Genomic DNA, 13,016 nt, shown 5'->3' with positions numbered 1-13,016 from the left:
GTTTAGAGACATTACATTTTCCCTAGTGGAGGAGTCCATTACCTTCCATTGTACCACAGTGTATTAGTCTCTGTGTACAATGTTTTCCTGGTTCTGCTCCTTTCGCTCTGCATCACTTCCTGGAGGTCGTTCCAGTCTCCATGGAATTCCTCCACTTTATTATTCCTTTTAGCACAATAGTATTCCATCACCAACATAGACCACAATTTGTTCACCCATTCCCCAATTGAAGGGCATCCCCTCATTTTCCAAATTTTGGCCACCACAAAGAGCGCAGTTATGAATATTCTTGTACAAGTGTTTTTCCTTATTATCTCTTTGGGGTACCAACCCAGCAGTGCTATGGCTGGATCAAAGAGCAGCCAATCGCCCTTTGGGCATAGTTCCAAATTACCCTCCAGAATGGTTGAATCAGTTCACAACTCCACCAGCAATGAATTAATGTCCCTACTTTGCTGCATCCCCTCCAGCATTCATTACTTTCCATAGCTGTCATGTTAGCCAATCTGCTAGGTGTGAGGTGATACCTCAGAGTTGTTTTGATTTGCATCTCTCTGATTATAAGAGATGTACAGCACTCTTCATGTGCTTATTAATACTATTGATTTCTTTGGCTGAGAACTGCCTGTTCATGTCCCTTGCCCATTAATCAATTAGAGAATGGCATTGATTTTTGGTACAATTGATTTAGCTCTTTGTAAATTTGAGTAATTAAACCTTTGTCAAACGTTTTCATGAAGATTGCTTCCCAATTTGTTGCTTTCCTTCTGATTTTAGTTATATTGGTTTTGTTTGTACAAAAGCTTTTTAATTTGATGTAGTCAAAATTATTTATTTTACATTTTGTGACTCTTTCTATGTCCTGCTTGGTTTTAAAGTCTTTCCCTTCCTCAATGTCTGACATGGATACTGTTCTGTGTTTACCTAATTTACTTATAGGTTCCTTCTTTATGTTCATGTCAGTCACCCATTTTGAATTTATCTTGGTGTAGGGTGTGAGATGTTGATCTAATCCTAGTCTCTCCCACACTGTCTTCAAGTTTTCCCAGCAGTTTTTATCAAATAGTGGATTTTTGACCCAAAAGCTGGGATCTTTGGGTTTATCAATCATATATTGTCTTGCTGAGGTCACTTGCCCCAAGTCTATTCCACTGACCCTCCTTTCTTTCTCTTAGCCAGTACCAAATTGTTTTGATGACTGCTGCTTTGTAATATATTTTGAGATCTGGGACTGCAAGGCCCCCTTCAATTCTATTTTTTTTTCATTATTTCCCTGGATATTCTTGATCCTTTGTTATTCCAAATGAACTTTGTTATGGTTTTTTCTAAATCAGTAAAGAAATTTTTTGGAAGTTCTATGGGTATGGCACTAAATAGATAGATAAGTTTGGGTAGGATGGTCATTTTTATTATATTGGCTCGTCCTATCCATGAGCAGTTATTGTTTTTCTAATTGCTCAAGTCTAGTTCTAGTTGTGTGGAGAGTGTTTTGTAGTTGTGTTCATATAGTTCCTGTGTTTGTCTCAGGAGATAGATTCCTAGGTATTTTATTTTATCTAAGGTGATTTTGAATGGCATTTCTCTTTCTAGTTTTTGCTGCTGAGCTGTGTTGGAGATATATAGAAATGCTGATGACTTATGTGGGTTTATTTTGTATCCTGCAACTTTGCTGAAGTTGTTGATTATTTCAATTAGCTTTTTGGTTGAATCTCTAGGATTCTTTTAGTAGACAATCATGTCGTCTTAAAAGAGCCATAATTTGGTCTCCTCCTTGCCTATTTTGATGCCTTCAATTTCTTTTTCTTCTCTAATTGCTACTGCTAGTGTTTCTAATACAATGTCAAATAGTAGAGGTGATAATGGGCATCCTTGTTTCACTCCTGATCTTATTGGGAATTCATCTAGTTTATCCCCATTGCAGATGATATTGGCTCACGATTTTAGATATATACTGTTTATTATTTTTAGGAATGACCCTCCTATTCCTATGCTTTCTAGTGTTTTCAATAGGAATGGTTGTTGTATTTTATCGAAGGCTTTTTCTGTGTATATTGAAATAATCATGTGATTTTTGTTGATTTGCTTGTTGATATGGTCGATTATGTAGATGGTTTTTCTAATATTGAACCAGCCCTGCATCCCTGCTATAAATCCTACTTGATCATGGTGGATGACCCTTCTGATCACTTGCTGGAGTCTTTTTGCTAGTATCCTATTTAAGATTTTTGCATCTATATTCATTAGGGAGATTGGTCTATAATTTTCTTTCTCTTTTTTTGACCTGCCTGGTTTTGGAATCAGTACCATGTTTGTGTCATAAAAGGAGTTTGGTAGAATTCCCTCTTTGTTTATTATGTCAAAGAGTTTGTATAGGATTGGGATTAACTGTTCTCTGAATGTTTGATAGAATTCACTTATGAATCTGTCGGGCCCTGGGGATTTTTTCTTAGGGAGTTCTTTGATGGCCTGTTGGATTTCATTTTCTGATATGGGATTATTTAGGAATTCTATTTCTTCTTCTGTTTGTCTAGGCAGTTTGTATTTTTGTATATATTCATCCTTATTGCATAGATTGCTGTATTTATTGCCATATAATTGGGCAAAGTAATTTCTAATGATTGCCTTCATTTCCTCTTCATCGGAGGTGCTGTCCCCCTTTTCATCTTTAATGCTGTTAATTTGCTTTTCTTCCTTCCTTTTTTTTAATTAGATTGACCAGGACTTTGTCTATTTTGTTTGTTTTTTCAAAGTACCAGCTTCTTGTATTATTTATTAAATCAATAGTTCTATCACTTTCGATTTTATTAATTTCTCCCTTAATTTTTAGGATTTCTAGTTTGGTTTTGTGCTGGGGGATTTTAATTTGATCGCTTTCGAGTTTTTTTATTTGCATTTCCAATTGATTGATTTCTGCTCTCCCGAGTTTATTAATATATGCATTCAGGGATATGAATTTATTTCTGATTACTGCTTTGGCTGCATCCCAAAAGATTTGAAAGGATGTCGCTCATTTGTCATTTTCCTTGATGAAATTATTAATTGTTTCTGTGATTTCCTCTCTATCTAAATGATTTTAGAGTATCATATTGTTTAATTTCCAATTAATTTTTGATTTGGTTTTCTGAGTACCGTTACTGATCATTATTTTTATTGCCTTTTGATCTGAAAAGGCTCCATTTATTATTTCTGCTTTTCTGCATTTGTATGCCATGTTTCTGTGACCTAGTGTATGGTCTATCTTTGTGAATGTGCCATGTGGTGCTGACAAGGAGTATTCCTTTTTGTCCCTATTTATTTTTCTCCATATGTCTATTAACTCTACTTTTTCTAAGATTTCATTCAAATCTTTTACCTCTTTGTTATTTATTTTTTGATTCGATTTATCTAAATTTGATAATGGTTGGTTCAAGTCTACCACTAATATGGTTTTACTGTCTTCCTTCCTTCAATTCTCCTAATTTCTCCATTAGAAATTTAGGTGCTATATTATTTGGTGCATACATGTTGATTAGTGATATTTCCTCATTATCTAAAGTCCCTTTTAACAAAATATAATTACCTTCCTTATCCCTTTTAATCACGTCTGTTTTTGCTTTGGCTTTATCAGATATCATGATTGCAAATCTTGCCTTCTTTCTATCAGTTGAGGCCCATAATGTCTTACTCCATCCTTTAATTCTGACCTTGTGGGTGTCTATCCACCTCATGTGTGTTTCTTGAAGACAACATATGGTAGTGTATTGGATTCTAACCCATTCTGCGATTCTTCTACGTTTTATGGGTGAGATCATCCCATTCACATTCAAAGTTATGATTGTGACTTTTGAATTCTCTGGCATTTTGATATCCTTTCCTAATTCTAACCTTTCTTCTTTAGCTATAACATTTTAATCCAGTGATTTACTTTAAATCAGTCCCCCTTGTCCCCTCCCTTGATGTTTCCCTTTCTAGCCCCTCCCTTTTTGTTCCCTCCCCAACCCCCCTTTTCTTCCCTCCCCTTTTGTTTTCCCTTCTCCCTCCCCCCTTGGTTTTCCCTTCTCCCTACCCTTGTTGGGTAAGATAGAATTCAAGATCCCAATGGATCTGGATGTTTTTTCCCTCTCAGAGTTGATTTCCCTGAGAGTAAGCTTTAAGTAAAACTCTCTTCCTCTCCTTCGTAAAGGAGTTTTCTTCCCCTCCCCTTCCCGTGTGAATCTTTGTGTGAGAAAGATCATTCTATTTGATTTTTCTTTTCCCACTTTTTACACATTACATTTTCCATATATTAATATATATATAGATTGATATAAATGTAGTCCTTATAGAAGAGAGTTTGAATAAATGAAAAGGAAACAATTATCTCCTTTTCCTTTTCCATCCTATTTACCTTTTAAGGGATTCCATGCTCTTTGTTTTTCAATATTGAACTTTCCACAGAGCTCTGGTCTTTTCTTTGCAAAAAGTTTAAAATCTTCTATTTTGTTGAATGCCCATACTTTCCCTTGGAAGTATATAGTCAGTTTTGCTGGATAGCTGATTCTTGGTTAAAGACCCAGCTCTCTTGCCTTTCTGAAAATCATGTTCCATGCCTTATGATCATTCAGAGTAGAACTTGCAAGGTCTTGTGTGACCCTGATTGGCATTCCTTTATATCTAAATTGTCTTTTTCTGGCTTATTGTAGCATTTTTTCTTTTGCTTGAAAGCTTTGGAAATTGGCAATTACATTCCTGGGAGTTGTCTTTTGGGGTTTAGTGTAGAGGGTGTTCTGTGAGCTCTTTCAGTGGCTGTATTGGCCCCTTGTTCTAGAATCTCTGGGCAATTTTCTTTGATTATACCTTGTATTATGATGTCGAATTTTCTGTTTATTTCTGGCTTTTCTGGTAGTCCAATTATTCTTAAATGATCTCTTCTTCCTCTATTTTCCAAGTCTGTCACCTTGTCAGTGAGATATTTTATGTTCTCTTCTAATTTCTTGATCTTTTGGCTTTGCTTTATTGATTCTTGCTCTTTTACCTGCTCGTTGTCTTCCAGTTGCCTATTTCTGACCTTTAAAGCCTGGTTTCCCTTTTCAGTTTGGTCAAACCAGTTTTGTAGTTGCGTGAAATTTTTTTGCATTAATTCCCACTTTTCTTGCCAGAAGGCTTCCATCTTTTTGATCATTTTTAATTCAAATTCTTCCAAAGTTTGTGGAGAGTTTCCATTTCCTTTGGAAGGTTTCGGCGCATTTGCTTGTGTTTCTTATTCTATCTCTTCTGTATTTTGAATTTTTGCTCCATAAAGTGTGTCCAAAGTTGCCCCCTTCTTGTTTTTCTTGTTGTTTTGAGGCTTTTTTGCTTCTGTGCTGTTTGCCATCTCTCTCTGAGTGAGGGGGGCTGGCTCTTCTGTTATCTGTCTGGTGTTCAGTGGCTTTAGCCCCAGGCAAATTGTCTGTCTTCCTCAGGAAGCCCGGAATTGCTGGTGTTTCAGTGTTTTGGTGTTACAACCCTCCTCATTTCCCTCCCGATGCTTCTCTGTTGCCTTACTTCTATACTCTGAGCCTGGCTTGATACTCTCAGATGTATTTCAATGCCTTTGCTGGCCAGACGAGCCTGCACTCTAAGGGGGAGGGGCCGTGGCTTCTGAGGGCTGGTGATAAGATTAAGCTCAGACTGAGTATGCCCTGAGGCAGGGACCTTAGTTGAGACTCAGATGGAATGATCTGGTTAGGGGGCTACAGGCTCCCCTGTCTCTTTCTGTTTCCAAGCTGTCTGGGTGCCCCCTTGACTGGGTCAAGTTGTTTTCAGGATGTGGCCTTCAGAATAGCCGGCTCCGGAGCCTCTTTTGCCAGCCCTGAGGGTTACTGTTGTTTCAGAGGACCCTGCTCTCTGAGGGGTCAGTTAGCCAGTGAGCAGGAAGAAGCCCCAGCGTGACCCACTCCCACAGGAAGGAGCCTGAGGAGGGGAGACTCCCTGAACTCTGAGCTTCCTGCTTTTTTGAAACCCTCACCTTTCACTTTACAATTGATGCTGTGTATTGTCTCCAAGGCAGAAGAGCAGTAATGGCCAGGCAATGGGGGTCAAGTGACTTGCCCAGGGTCAAACAGCTGGGAAGTGTCTGGGGCCAGATATGTACCCAGGACTTCTCATATGTAGGCCTAGCTCTCCATTCACTGAGCTACCCAGTTGCCCCCTCATACCTTCCTGCTTATCACCCCCAGAGATCACATGAGAGTTCAGAGGTTCCTGGCTGTGGAGGTCCCCAAGACTGAGGGAATGCAAGGGCTTCTACACTCTCCAGACAAGTTTCCGGAGGACTTGGCTGCTTATTTCCATGTGGGCTAAGTTGTCTTGGCCACTTTGCACCAAGTCACCCAGGCCACTGCCTGCCCCAGGAGAGCTGATTCACCTCAGGGAAGATCTGGAAGTCCAGGTCAGTCAGGGCCAAGGTAGGTTGGTTCTGCCGGCTCTGTCTTATATTAGCCTTACATAATGGCGATGTGGAATCTAGAACCCCAACGTGTAGTCTAGTAAGAACTGATGAGCCCTGAGTTTTAGGACTAGCTTGTATGTTGGAGACCCTAAAGCTTGTGCTTGTTCCCTGAGAATCCACCCAGACAGAAGACCAGGCTAGCAGATTCAGTCTGAATAATGGACCCCAAGGGAAAGGACAATCACACTGTGGTGGAACTAAGCACAAGCTGAGTGCCTCTTTCTGCCTTGGAAGCTTCCCCATTGTACCACATCCCCCTTTCGGCGGTCGAACTTGGGGCCTTCAGTTTATGAGACTGAAGAGCCGCCCACTGTGCTAAAGACTCGCTTGGCTGGGGCTTGGCCCCACCTGATGGGGATCGTCTTACCTTGGGGTCCAGCATTCAGTCTGAAACTGCCAGCCTGAGATTCCCTTCAGGGTGGATTCTCACAGGAACAGGGAACAAGGACAAGCTTTGGGGTCTCCAACCTACAAGCTAGTCCTGAAACTTGGGGTTCTTTAGGTCTTACTGGGCTACACGTTGGGGCTTTCTAGATTTCATGTTGACACATTTAAAAGGATATGAGGCAGGCGGAGTATTGTTGGGTGAGAAGATGGTCACTGATGTACCCTTTCCAGGTGGGTCCAGCAGGTCTGCCCTCCAGACTACCTACTGCTGGCGAGCCAGAGGCCTGGCTGCCTTGGAGGTCTGTTCATCCCCAAACTCCCAATTCTGTGAAAGAAAGAGAGGATCCCGTTTAAACAGGGATGACAGGGGGGAGAACACCTGCAGCATCTCCTCTGTTTTTGTCTTGTATTTTTTAAATAACCCTTGCTTTCCGTATTCGATTTAGTACTAGACATTGGTTCCAAACCAGAAAAGAGGTAAGGGCCAGGCAATTGGGATTAAGTGACTTATCCAGGGTCACATAGCTAAGAAGTGTCTGAGGATAAATCTCCAACCTTGTCTTTCTCCACCAAGCCACCTACCTGCCCTTCTTACCTCCATTTCCTCCAGGAAAGTCCAAGAGAGAGGCTCCCAGGGGCCCCCTTCTGTAGGGTAAAACTGGGACAGAAGGTCGTGGATCCTGCTGAGGTCTCTGCTGAAAGAAGAGGAGACAAATTCAATGCAAGGAGAGGATTAAAGAGATCATTTGGGGCTCCACCCAGGAGCAACTTTCCCAAAGAGGAAAGCTTTTCCCTAAGGAAAAAATGTCAATATTACCTTTCAAGTGCCAGAGGGCATACGAAGTGCTCAAGTAGAATAGTTCATTGGATTCTCACAATGACCCTGCAATTGTGGCACCATTTTTCATCAGGGAAGAAAATGAGACAGAAAGAGACCGAGTCACTTGGCCAGTCACAGAGCTATTAACTAGCACAGGCAGGATTTGAATTCAAGCCTTCTTGACCCCAAGTCCAACATTCCATCCACTACAGATAATCACCTCAGGGGAAATGTCATTCCCTTGTCTGATTTTTTCCTCAGGGATATAGGGAGCCAGCATGATAGTCAAGCTTTGTACTTGTTTGAGTACTTCGAAAAGAGTGTAGATACAGGGAAGTCCTACGACTTAAACATAAGTTAAGCGTCGCAACCTCGAGTCTCACTTTAATATTTCTTGTGTGCTCTATTGGCACTATTCAGGTTTAGTCTGTGCTCCTTGTTTTTATCCCTTTTCCTGGAATCAGACACAAACATTAATCACAGTCCTATAATATTTTATCAATAAATGGCAGGTTCCCATAGTTTAAAGCTTTTAGGCATATATTGATATTATAGCAAGAGTATATATATTAACTTGTATTACTGCAGGAAAAAATAATATTAATATTAATTATGTGTACCTTCAGTACAAAAAATGAGAAAAAAAATCAAATATTCTGCTCAAAAAATAAAAGAAAAAAATAAGGGAAATAAGGGAAAAAATCCGTAATTCAATATATTCTTGAGGAAAAAAAAGCATCCATTTGTCTATGGATTATTATCTCCAATTCATATGATAAGATAGAGTCACAATTCATATGATAGGATAGAGTCAATCAGTCTCAGCAGAAGATGCTTTCTTCACATGTGAGCAATGAATCCAAGAGTCTCTTTCTCCAATCTTTATAGATGTTGGAGTAGTTAATAATATTTGGAATGGTCCTTCCCATGAAGGTTCAGTTGCTCCAGTTCGCTTGAAATTCTTGATATAAACTTTATCTCCTGGGTTCAGGTCATGCAGAGAAAAGTCTAATGGTCCAGCTTGTACTGCAGCTCTGGATTCATAAAGTTCACGTAATTTGTGCTGTAACTCCTGTATATAGGAAGCAATAGTAATATCTCCCCCTAATAGCGATGTATAAGCCGGGGAGAAAGGCTTAGCCTGTATAGGCGGATGTCCAAAAAGCATCTCAAATGGTGAAATATGTAAGTCTCCTCTAGGCCTGCTTCTAAGATAAAATAGGGCCAGAGGGAGAATTTCAGGCCATTTTAAATGGGTCTCAGTGCATAATTTGCCAATCATAGTCTTAAGTTCTTTATTCATCCTCTCCACTTGGCCTGAGCTCTGGGGGTGATATGGAACATGGAATTTTGGAGTTATCCCCAAGCAAGAATATATTTGATTTAAGACAGAATCGGTAAAATGACTCCCTCTATCGGAGTCAATACGTGCTGGCAGGCCAAAAAGAGGAATAATTTCCTTTAAAAGTATCTTTGCAACAAAATCTGCTGTGGCTCGGGTCGTAGGAAATGCTTCCGGTCATCTGGTTAGTTGATCTACAATTACTAGACAAAATTTATAACGTTCAGCCTTTGGCATTGTTATGAAATCTATCTGTAGATGTTCAAAAGGTGTGTAAGCCAGAGGATGTCCCCAAAAGGCTTTTCCATGATATGCATGTTGGTTATATGCCTGGCAGATAGGGCAGGCTGAACATACTTTAGAGGCTATAGTAGTTATACCAGGGGCTATCCATACTCTCTTGACAGAGCCCACGATGCCCTGGGTGACAAAATGACCATTTTTATGAATAGATTGGCAAATTTGATTATAGAAACTTCTAGGGAGCAGGGGTTTTCCTTCAGATGACACCCATACTCCATTAATTTGTTTTGCTTTAAAATTTTGTTTCCATTTTTCCACTTCCTTTTCATTATAGGAAAGTGATAAATTTAAATTATCAGTGGTTGTTAATGTTAAAATTAATACAGGTCCTTCTATGGCTGCTAGTTTTGCAGCTGCATCTGCTTGGTCATTTCCTCTAGAGACAGGGTCAGAGCCACCTGTATGGGCAGAGCAGTGAACTACAGCTAGGGCTTTAGGCACTTTGAGAGCAGAAAGAACTTCATTAATAATTTCTGCATTAGCTATGGATTTTCCAGCTGAGGTTAAAAATCCTCTCTGGAGCCATAGCATCCCGACTGAGTGACAAATGCCAAAAGCATATCTAGAATCCGTATAAAATGTTGCCTTTTTATCCTTGGCAATTATACAAGCTTGTGTTAGAGCTATGAGTTCTGCTCCTTGAGAGCTAATGTTAGAAGGTAGTGAAGCTGACCATTCAGTGGCAAATTCTGAGACTACGGCAACTCCAGGATAATGTATGCCATCCCTCATAAAAGAGGAACCATCGGTAAATAAAATCAAATCTGCATTGTCTAAGGGAGTGTCCAAGAGATTATCTCGAGGCTTTTCTGCCATGGACACTAATGTTTCAGTTATGTAATCGTTCTCCTGAAGTAGGTAAATCTGGAAGCAAGGTGGTAGGGTTAAGAGTTGAACAGCGTTTCAAGGTAATATTTTCACTATTTAATAAGGTTATTTCATACCTTGTAATTCATTGATCCGAGAATGCCTGTGTTCTATGTTTTATCAATAATGCTTCAATCTCATGTGGGCACATTATTGTTAATGGACATCCCAATATTAAATCAATGGTTTTTGTTACTAGTAAGGCTGTAGCAGCTACTCCTCTAAGGCATGGTGGTGCTCCTGCTGCTACTGGATCTAGTTGGGCAGAATAATAAGCAATTGGGCCCTGAGAAGGTCCCAAAGTCTGAGTTAACACACCAGAGGCTACTCCTCTTCGCTCATGCACATATAAAGTAAATGGCTTGTTGTAATCTGGGATGCCTAGAGCAGGGGCAGACATGATAGGCTTTTTTAGATCTGATATAGCTGACAAGTGTTCAGGCTCTAATTTGAGGGGTTCAGGAACTGAATCCTTTGTTAATGCTATAAGGGGTTTTGTGATTTCCCCATAGCAAGGAATCCATTGTCTACAAAACCCTGTTGCTCCTAAAATTGCTCTCAGCTGTTTCTTAGTGGTATGAGCACTCAATTTTTGAATGTTCTCAATTTGTTTTGGAGAAATATAACGAGCACCCGCAGTCAAGATGAATCCCAAATATTCTACTTTTTGGAGACACTATTGAACTTTATCCTTAGAGATTTTATGTCCTCTTTTGTGCAATTCCAAAAGAAGGTGTTTGCTATATTCTTGACATGTTTTTGCATCTGTTGAAGCCAATAGTAGATCATCTACGTATTTGATTAATTTGCCATTTTTAAATGTTATATTGTCTGTGTCTTGGCTCAAAATTTGCTCAAATAAGCTCGGACTTTCGACATAACCCTGTGGCAGCCAACACCAGTTATATTGTGAGCCCTTCCAGGTGAAAGCAAAAATATGCCTGGAGTTCTCATGTATAGGTATGGAAAAGAAAGCTGAACACAAGTCTACTACTGTAAAGTATGTAGCTGTGCTAGGAATAGATGAAATAATAGTATGTATGTTAGAAACTACGGAGTGTCTATAACGTGATTATTCACTGCCCTTAGATCCTGTACGAATCTATAGATGTGCTTGCCATCGGGCCCTTTTTTTGGTTTTTTAATTGGCAGGATGGGCGTGTTGTATTCAGATTTGCAAGGGATTATTATTCCCTGTTCTATTAATGAGTTAATAACTGGTGTAATACCCTCAATTGCCTCCTTTGAGAGGGGATACTGAGGGATAGAAGGAGGTGGGCTAGATTTAGTTTTTATCTGAACAGGAACAGCAGATTTAAGTAAGCCTACATCAGAAGAAGATGTGGCCCAAAGAGACTCCGGTATATCTTTAGGTATTTCAAAAATGGAAGGCTCTTTTGCCTCCTGGTTTTCCAAGAGAAGTACAGGGAGTAAATTTAAAGATTCCTCTGTACTTCTAATGATAATGAGCCATCTGGGGAGCAGGTTATTGTGGCTCTGAGTTTGCATAGAAGGTCCCTCCCCAGTAAATTTAAAGGGGAGTCAGGCATCAAAAGGAAGGAGTGTTGTACCTCTAGGGGTCCTACAGACACCATTCTAGGAGGAAGTCTTTTAACTCTTTGGGTTATTCCTGATACTCCCATTACATTCTCTGAGCCAATAGAATAACATTGTAAATCAGGTGTTCTCTTTAATACAGACCAGGAAGCTCTGGTGTCTAATAGACAATCATAAGAGGTGTTACCCACCTCTAAGGTAACATGGGGTTCAATAGTATGGGGAGGACAGTGGATAGGGACAACAGGTAGTAGGACACCAGGGTCTGGGAAATCAAAGGTTGTATCCTCTGATTCCTGTGCCCCAGCCCCCCGCAGACACCATCATTGTGTTTGGGATATTCCTTGGGCACCCCCCTGAAGGGCACCTCTCTGAGGGTCATTAGTACCTCGAGTATTTTTTGGACGAGCGCCATTTCTCATATATTGTTGTTGTTCATTATCATTATAATTTTCTTCAATTTGAGCATTGTCATTAATTTCCCAATTCCTATTTCTATAATTCTGGTTTCTAAACTTCTTATTTCTATATTCATTATAGTTATTTCCATAGTCATTATTATAATTTCTAGAATTCTGGTTTCTATAACCATTATCATCATTTCTATAGTTATTATTTCTAAAACTATTATTAAACTGTGGATTCCTTCCAAACATCTTAAGAAAGGTTCTACATTCCATCATTTTGTGGCCCTTCTTCCCATACAAGTGGCAAGTAATGGATTGATAATTGGATTTCTGGAGAGGGGCAATTGTCGTTGGTTCATTATCATGCCCACTTTCTAATTTAGTCATCCTATCTATTAAATATCTCATTTTTTTCTTCATTTCCTCCATGTCATCATTATTTTCTTCCTCCTTTTCCTTGTTTCCCTTTAAAACATATATAGCTGTTTTTCGCAGTTCTTCAAGGTCCATATCTGACCATCTTGGGCATTGCGTTCTAAAATAATTCTTAATTGCTTTGCAAGAGTTATTTACAAAGATTCTTCTAACCTGTCTTAAACTACTCTCTTTAGTTAAGTCCCAATCTAAGTATCTGTCCCCAAACTCGATAATTGTATCCATAAATCTGGAGGGTGTTTCTTCTTCCTTTTGCTTATTTTTTTCCAGTTCCATCCACTTATCTGTACTGTCTGCACATTCCTTCATGGCCGTGAGGATGGCCTCTCTACAAAGGTATAGTTGTAGATAATCCTCAGGATTGTTATAGTCCCATTTGGGATCCTGAGATGGCCAATGTGCTGCATTACTCCTCCAGGTTTTGTTGACATGAGCAATTATTTTATTTTT

Source organism: Monodelphis domestica, chromosome 4, assembly GCF_027887165.1.
Source record: "Monodelphis domestica isolate mMonDom1 chromosome 4, mMonDom1.pri, whole genome shotgun sequence".
Classification (NCBI taxonomy): Eukaryota; Metazoa; Chordata; class Mammalia; order Didelphimorphia; family Didelphidae; genus Monodelphis; species Monodelphis domestica.
The sequence above is the reverse complement of the archived record's forward strand: the minus strand, read 5'-3'. Positions refer to the sequence as shown.